Source organism: Crocuta crocuta, unplaced genomic scaffold (assembly GCF_008692635.1).
Source record: "Crocuta crocuta isolate KB4526 unplaced genomic scaffold, BGI_CrCroc_1.0 scaffold477, whole genome shotgun sequence".
NCBI lineage: Eukaryota > Metazoa > Chordata > Mammalia > Carnivora > Hyaenidae > Crocuta > Crocuta crocuta.
The window spans coordinates 1-8,765 of record NW_027530193.1 but is presented as its reverse complement, the minus strand read 5'-3'; the positions used below and the strand labels follow the sequence as shown (position 1 = coordinate 8,765).

General features: G+C 45.4%; 1 pseudogene across 1 annotated transcript in view; it reads right to left on the bottom strand.

Moving 5' to 3' along the window:
- Positions 1-8,725, bottom strand: part of LOC144232425 (intraflagellar transport protein 52 homolog) — an 11,269-nt pseudogene extending 2,544 nt beyond the window's left edge. The window contains exons 1-2 of the transcript XR_013335388.1: positions 8,198-8,725; positions 2,729-2,837 (exon numbers count right to left, since the gene is read on the bottom strand). The product of XR_013335388.1 is annotated as an intraflagellar transport protein 52 homolog (transcript). The remainder of the gene's footprint in view (positions 1-2,728; positions 2,838-8,197) is intronic.
- Between the last annotated feature and the right edge of the window lie 40 nt (positions 8,726-8,765).

Below are 8,765 nucleotides of genomic sequence, written 5' to 3'. Positions count from 1 at the left end.
CCCCAAATAGAAACAAGGGGGGGGGGGGGGGGGTGCCTGGGTGGCTCAGTCCTTTAAGCGTCGTCTGACTCTTGATTTCGGCTCAGGTCATGGTCATGCAATTAATGAGTTCGAGCCCCACATCGGACTCCACATTGACAATGTGGAGCCTGCTTGGTATTCTCTCTCCTTCGCCCTCTATCTCAAAATTAAATAAATCCACTTTATTTATTTTTTAAATGTTTTATTTATTTATTTCTAGGAGAGAGAGAGACAGAATGAGCAGGGGAAGGTCAGAGAGAGAGGGAGTGACAGACTCTGAAACAGGCTCCAGGCTCTGAGCTGGCAGCACAGAGCCCGACACGGGGCTCGAACCCACGAACTGCGAGATCATGACCTGAGCGAAAGTCGGACGCTTAACCGACTAAGCCACCCAGGCGCCCCTAAATACACTTTATAATAAAGCTGGAATGGTGCTGGCTCTCTTACTCCCAGATCCAGCATTCCTATGTTACAAAGAATAGGAGGAACCAGAAGGAAATCAAATTGCCATTCTCTGAATACAGCAAGAACCATTATGAGAAGGGCATATAGGTATTTTAAATAGCACTTATTATAGTAATAATATAGAAAAAGGAAATTAAAGAAGAAAAAAATCACTCATAATTCCACCAATAACATATCTCTGTGCGCCCATTCCCAGTAGGCCTATGTCAAGGATGGACAGTTATTACAACCCTTCTTTCACTGTACTGTAATTCCTGTTTTTCCCCCTTTTTTAAAAAAGAATTTTTTTCATGTTTTATTTATTTCTGAGAGAGAGAGAGAGACAGTGTGAGCAGGGGAGGGTCAGAGAGAGAGGGAGACACAGAATCCGAAGAAGGCTCCAGACTCTGAGCTAGCCGTCAGCACAGAGCCCGACGTGGGGCTCAAACCCATGAACCGTGAGATCACGACCTGAACTGAAGTCAGACGCTTAACTGACTGAGCTACCCAGGCGCCCCCTGTTTTTCCCCTTCTGATGTGCATTTTTTAAAGCTATGCTAGAAACGTAAACTTTTTATTAAAATATTCACCCCATAGGGGCACCTTGGTGCTCAGTCGGTTAAGCATCTGAGTCTTGATTTCAGCCCAAGTCATGATCTCACAGTCAGTCATGAGATCGAGCCCCATGTCTGGCTCCACACTGGGTGCGGAGCCTGCTTAAGATTCTCTCTCTCCCTTTCCCTCTTCCCCTCCCCTACTCGTGCATGCTCTCTCTCTCGCTCTTTCTCTCTCTCAAAAAAAAAAAAAAAAAAAATTCAAACCATCCAGCTGCAAAATCTCTTGCCCCAACTCTATTCCCACCAATACCACCTAAGATAATTACTGCCATGTATGCCTACATATCTACATATGTGTAAAAAACAGGATCAAACTATAATAGTTCTGTAATTTGCTTTCATCATTTAACAATGTCTCATGGACATCTTACGTCAAAGCTTATGCTCTATATCTTTTTTTTTAACAGATGTATTAATATTTCATTATTTTTTAAAACAATCCTTCTACTGATGGGCCGTTAGACTGTTGCCAATTTCTTACTGCTACAATTAATATCTCTATAGCTATGTTTTATTGTTTCACATTTCTACAAGGATTTCTATAGGAGAAATTGTTAGAAACAGAAATGCTAGGTCAAACCATCTGACTCTTCACAGGTGTGTTATTCCTATTGGACTAATCACTACATCTTGCTAATTTTTGATTGCTCAGCACCTACCACAATGCTTGACACAGAAGAGAGATGCAGTTAAGGTCTTCTACACTGAACTGTTTTCATTTTTGCACTCCTTCCTGGTCCTTGGGCACATTCAGATGTTGTTAATAGTTAGGATCCTACTGAACATGGAATTTTATATCCTGCCCTTCTTCATTTAGTATTCTCACTTAAGTTCTATCAGTTTAGTTGTGTTTTAGAGCTGGTCACTCTCTGGAAGCCTCTTTTATAATAACATGGTGTCCCATCAAATAAATGTGACACAATTTACCACCATTCTCCTGCTAGTGTACACTAAGCCTATTTCCAATTGGCTAAATAATTTTTATTCCTAATTTTAAAAATAAATAACATAGTAATCATCTGTATGCCTTCACGTATCTCCGTAGATTAGATTCCCAAGAATGGGGTCACTGCCTCAAAATGGATGGTTAATTTTATGCCTCTGAGCACATGTGTGCAGGCCCATTTGCTATGCATGTCAGAGGGAGCACTGGGCCAAGAGTCAGGAGAACCACTCACCACGTAGGGATGTGGCTTGGGGCCTCACCTCCTCATCCACATGTCAAGGTGGGTACACATAACTCTCTTCAGGATCCCTTCTAATCTGAAGTCTCTATAATTCTTCTGGCCTTGACTGAATTTTCTTATTTAACTACTCATATGACCAATGACCTAGACTTCCTAAGTGGCAGCCAGGGTCAGAATGCATCCTATGGTTACTCAATAAGTCAGAACTAAGCCATACAGGGGTTAAAGCTGAGACCTTGGCTTCTGCTTTGCACCATGTTCTAACTCACTGAGCAAATTGGCCTGAGAGAAACAAGTGACATCATTTACATGAAATAAACAGAAACTGTCATTTTACACTGCCATTCTATATTTTGTTCTCTCTGAACAAACTCTAGCTTTCTCTCATGGCAAATCTCACAAGTTCACAACTACATAAAACTTACAAAAGAAAACAAACAAAAATCTGGCCAAACTTACACTTATTGGTAATCTGAGCGAGGCGAGCCTTCTCCGAAGAGAATGTTTCATCCAAGTCAAACAGTTCCAGTGGGGGAGGTGGTAACTCTCTGAAGCTAGGAGGGAAAACCTGAAAGGAAATCAGGTCTTTCATGAAAGAATGTATGCAAAGGCTCAACTGACAGTGATAAGATGCAAGGGAAACGAGAGGCCAACTTAGCCCTTCCCTGGGATGAACCACCCAAATGCCTGTCACCTCTTCCTGCCCTAACCCATTAGACCATATCAAGGGAGACAACTAGTGCACTGTAAGAGGCAAGCAGAACCAGCTCTAAAACACCACTAAACTGACCCAACTGACACACCAGTGCCCACTAACTCGTGCAAGGACAAAAGCTTGGGGATAATTAGACTTGTGTTGAACATCTGTTTGGGCAACTTGTTTCTCCTTTAACTATGAGTTCCTTAGGCTCAGAAATTGGGCAAGCAGATGTAGATGAATGTAGAAAGCACATTCCAGAATGTGGTGGGATGAGACCGTTTTGAAGGTAAATTGACTTAATTTGGACTGGAATGCTGAAAGTGACCTATACACATGTGACTACCCCCTGGGCTACAGATCGTGCTATAAATCTGAGGGCCTATTGCCTGGAAAGCTACAGCGCAAAGCATTTCCTCCTTTCCACCCAGGATTTCTCATATATGCCCTCCAAGTTCACAAGATGGGAAAAGCTTAACAGCCAGAAAAGTCCATGCCCTTGATTTCTCAGCTGGGAGCTATAGCCAGTGGAAGTCCCTACACAATACTAATAGGTTTGGTCTCTGCATGTTTAGAGCCAGAGAAACACAACTTCCTGAGAAGTGCCGTATGCACTGGACGTACATATACTCATGGTTGGAAGGACCCATATGATGGCCCAGCTGGCAAGTAAGGGCAAACAGTGGGGTTCTGTAGTGGGATCCTCCAAGCACACCTACTCACCGCTGGCTGAAGGGCTGGCAGTGGGGTCTCAAACTGAGGTTGGATGAGCTGGAGAGGTTCATGTTTCACGTTTAGCTGTTCATGGGCCCTGTGTCAGCAAGAAGACAAAAAAGCAGGGATGAGGATGAGACACTGTGGCAAAGCACACCTAACTGACCACACTGCGCCGTTCTCCATCAAATCAGGTGGTTCAACATTTTCATAGAAAAACACACAATATGTGTTGGTTTATGTAATGTAACGATCCTTTCACAAATCTTCTCTACTGTATCATATAGCACAACTATACTGAGAACTGAAGGGGAAAGTTTTTTCAAGTTTCCCATCAGGGTTCTCCTAAATAGGCTTTTTATTTTTATCCAATGGACACTGTAAATGTGGTAACTCACTCTGTTTCCTTATTTGTTTTCACCACCAAGAGACAGGAGTCAAATCTGAAGTCTGCTTCTGGCAACTGAACAGATCTGTAGATTATACACCTCTGTGTGCTCATTCACTCAACAAGTATTTACTGAATACATACTATGCACCTGGGTTTTCTACACCAGGAAAACAGCAACGGTGAAACCAAAAGACCAAGGCAGCCCTCGTGAACTTACATTCTACTGGAGGAGACACACAATTAACAAAACCCTAGATGATGAGTATCAATATGTAGTAAGAAGAAAAACAAACCAGGACACAGGGATAGAGACAGGGAAGAGGCAGGGGGTGCAGCCTGTCAGAGAAGCCCTGAGTGAAGGGAGGGAGGAAGTCATGAACTTACTTTCAAAAGTATCCCAGGCAGAGGCAAGAACAAGGAGAACAGGAATAAGGGTTTTATTTTCACAGAACCTCAGGGCAGCCAGAGTGGCTGTAGCAGAGACAGAATGCCAGTGATGAGTTTATAGAGCCAAGTGCTGATCTTACCCTGTGTTTCTTTTTGATTACAGCTTCCCCTCTGCCTCCATTCTCTCAAACATTTCTTTTATCCTTTTGCACTGTACATAATTTTGTAAGCTGGCTCAACTCCTCTGGAAATGAGGCAAATTAAAATATACTCACCTATTTTAAACTATGTACACATTTGTGACCTTTTTAAAACTAAGCTAAACAAGCAAATGCCAATGGGTGTGGACAAAGTTCATGCCTGCTTCTGTGGACAAGTGATTTTAGAAAGGAAAGAGGTCTGGGACTGCAGAAAGGCACTTAGCTAAGCTTACTGCTATCACCTCCTCCACTGTTCCCAGATCCCTGGGGAGAAGCTTTCCTGGCAATACACAAGATCCCTAGGGAGGGAACAGAAATAACTTCCACTGAGTACTGACTGCATGCAACATATTGTGCCTGACTCTGTGCTAGGCACTTAAATTTATTTTGCTTAATGCTTAAAACAACCTTGGACAGTAGGCATAATCTCTTATAGAAGAGGAAGCAGAAGTATAGAGATTAAGTAGCTTCCCAAGGTCACATGGTTAAGCAGTGACAAAGGCAAGATCAGAACCCAGAGCTGGCCAATCCCTGCCAACCAGAAGCCCCATGACTCAGTCTATACTGAAGGCAGAATGTCATTAGGGGCACTGTTTAAGCTAAAGGTCCCACCACTGGCACACAAAGAATCCTGTGGTCATGATTTTCTGGCCTCGGCATCCCAGCCATGATTTTCTGCTTTCTGTCCCCAGATGGAGCTGGCTATACTGAAGCCCTGTGTGAATAATAAAACAAATCCCATTGCATCTTCTCTTTTTTGCTCAGCTCACCACTTGCCCAAATCTTCCTCTTCCAATTAGTCAACGTGTACTTGATGGGGGTGGGGGATGCGTGGAGAAACTAATCTTAAAATCAGGAAAGCCTAATTCAGAAAGCTGGCTGTGGAGTGCGGGGGCAGGGGGGTTAAAGGGAGGAACAAATGCCGATGCTAAATAGAAACCTGTGTAATGGGGCTGAGCTATCTATGTCCAGAACACTCCGGCCTGACCTCTGGCACTGTGTTTTCACCACTTTGTGTCTCAGTCCCCAACCCATTAGTCCATGAACTCAGAAGGCAGGGACTCCATGCTCTTTGTCTCAACCTCAGTCCCACAGGCATCAATGAATACCAGATGGACAAATGAAGTTACTTCAGAGCAACATCATACAGATGTTTAAATATATAAACGCTAATAGAATTTTTACTAGAAAAGAGGAATTGCATTCAAAAGATGTTACTAGCAAATCCAAATACATAAGAGCACCATATAGAAACTGGCCTGTAACTACTGTCCTTTGCTTTGGTATAAAAGACAAATAAATTAAAAAGAACTGTCCAAGCTCCAAAATATATACTACTTGACTCTGATGACTCTAAAATAATGGTTCCAATCAATCCCGCATTCAACACAGTCACAATGGCCTGATCTAAACCATATCAGACAACGACAGAAAGCAAAGACAGAAACTGGTTGGACAGTGGGGCACCTGCTGTGCCTTTGGTTATTCTGAGAAGGTTCTAACCACAGAAGAGGGGGAGCCCTCGGCCCATCTGCAGGCCCTCCTGCTTCCCTGTCTCCCAGGTCTTTCTCCCTCCCCCAGCTTCCAGGGGCTCTCCTGCTGCCCACACTCCCCTGCCCCTCCAGCTCCTTCTCCCCAGCTTGTCAAAGGCCCTCCTCTGTTCCTTCCTGCTCAAAAGCAAGGGCAGCTGTGAGCCCTGTCTCCAACCCAATTCCCATTCCAGTGCTGTCCCTGAGAGTCTCCAGCCCTTCCCCCCACTTCTCTAATCGTCTTATCTAGGCCTCTCCAACGTCTACACTGGTAGTTCCACCTGCATTCTTCACAGGGCAGCCTCTCAGCCACAACAGAAGGAGGCGCCCAGAGCACAACTCCTCTCTCTCCCCTCTCCCCGTATCCTGAGAGCCGGTCCACAGCACCGCCAGGCACCCAGATCCCCAAGGGAGAAACCACTGTCTCTGACCTTGCTGTCACAGCCTTCCATGGCCTGTGGCTTGGGATTCTTTCTTCCCAAACATCTCTTGAAAGAAACCACAGCTACAGCTCCCACAAGTGCCACCCCTCAACCCTCTAACCTACTGTCAACAGTCGCCTAGCTGGTTTCTTCTACTTCTTCTTTTTTTCCGATCAATTGTACAAACTGCTGCAAGGCTTTGTTTTCCCTGGTTTTAGAAAACAGATTCGATACTGTCCCTGCTCTAGGTCTTTACTAGCATCCCATTCAGGAATCCAGCCCTTGCCCTGAGCCTCAGGCTGTCTGCCCTGGCTTCTCATTTCTGTGATGCTCAGGCATGTCTCAAGTGCCCACGCTGGAGAACACAGACAGATTGGTGCAGGGGACTTCAGAGGACCAAGCTTTCAACTATTACTAAGTTGGCCTCATTCCAAGTCCAGGCTAAATGCAGGTCGAAGAGCAGTTAGTAATAAACTTACTTGCCCGGACACACCTGTATATGTGAACATGTGAACTCTGCATAGAAGCTACATCGTTGCCCACCTCTCTCTCTGAACATCTCTGCCATCTCCTGAAGCCTCTCCATTCCTTACGGGGGAGCACCCCGTACAGTGCCAAGCACATACAAGGGCTCCCAAATTGTTTGTTGGAATAATCAATGCCTGGCCAAGAGGGCCCTCTTTTATAAAGCCTTCCCTGCCCACCCCCTTCAGAGTCAAACTGTCTCTTCACTATGCCCATGTTTAGCATTAATACAATGACCTTGTACGACAGCCTCAGTCTGTCTCTTCCATAAAACCTTTAACTGTGGACACAGTGTCTGGCATAGGAGGAGTTCAGTAAGTATCTGGGGAACCTGAACATAAATACAGCAGTAGGAAGTCAGACACTCATCTGTAGTTTACACCTTAGCCTTTGGTTTATTCAGATGTAGAGCCTGTGCCTGGCCAAAGATGCTGAAAAATGCTGGCATCAGTCCCTGTCCTTGTCATTAGGAAGGGACAAAAACAACGAGCAGTTAACAGAGTAGGCACTCAAACAAGGGAAAGCCCCGGTCTGAAAGTCATTCAGGCTTCCACCTTGGGAAAAGACCTTACCGCCTCCAAACCTGGTTCCTCAGCTGGAAATGCGCAGGTAATTCAGAGGTAATTCAAAGTATGAAGTGAAGTAATAACATGCGGTGCCTGCAGGGTCCCTCGCCTACCCAACTCACTTCACTGGGGGTTCCTGGGAGCAGAAGACCCTCTGCGCTGAAACCAGGAAAGTCCTAGGCAAACCAGGACAAGCTGGTCGCCCTAAATGCCTGACACAAGGCCTGGAACACAACAGGTGACTAATAACTGCAACCCCCACCCCAATTTTCCCAGCTATCTTTGTCAACCTCATCAGAGATCTGAGAACATGTTTTGCATACCACATACGCCATGACCCTATCTCCTGTCCCCAGGCTCATGTTTTCAAACCAAACACTCAGAATGGAGTGCAGTGCAGCTGAGAGCTACAGGTACTGANCCGAAGAGAATGTTTCATCCAAGTCAAACAGTTCCAGTGGGGGAGGCGGTAACTCCCTGAAGCTAGGAGGGAAAACCGCTGGCTGAAGGGCTGGCAGTGGGGTCTCAAACTGAGGTTGGATGAGCTGGAGAGGTTCATGTTTCACATTTAGCTGTTCATGGGCCTTGATGACCTTGGGGAGGGAGGTGGTATCCAGCTGGTAAATGGACAGGTCGAAGAGGGTGGTAAAGTCTCTTGGGTTCTCATCGCCCTCCTGGAGACACACTCGAAGCCGCTCTGACAGGGTGGCCGTGTCGGGCAGCATCATGGAGTCAGAAATCTCTGGGTCCTCAGCATCAATCTGGTTTAGGTGGATGTCTTCTGTTGTGAGCCACTGGAAAACAACATCCATGATTTTGCTGTTTTCTTCTTTATCCAAATATTGGTCACTGAACATGTGGCAGGAGCCAAGCACTGCCAGCTTCCCACCTGGGTTCTTCGAGTGATAGAAGAATGGGTCTGTTCAGCGGGAAACAGACAGAGCCTGTGGACAGAATAGCCACTGCTGGTTTCATGACACTCAATGTGGCACCAAAAGGATAGACAAAGGTGAGAGCCTAGGCATTGTTTCCACTGCTCTCCTCATCGATGATTCCAGGCACGGC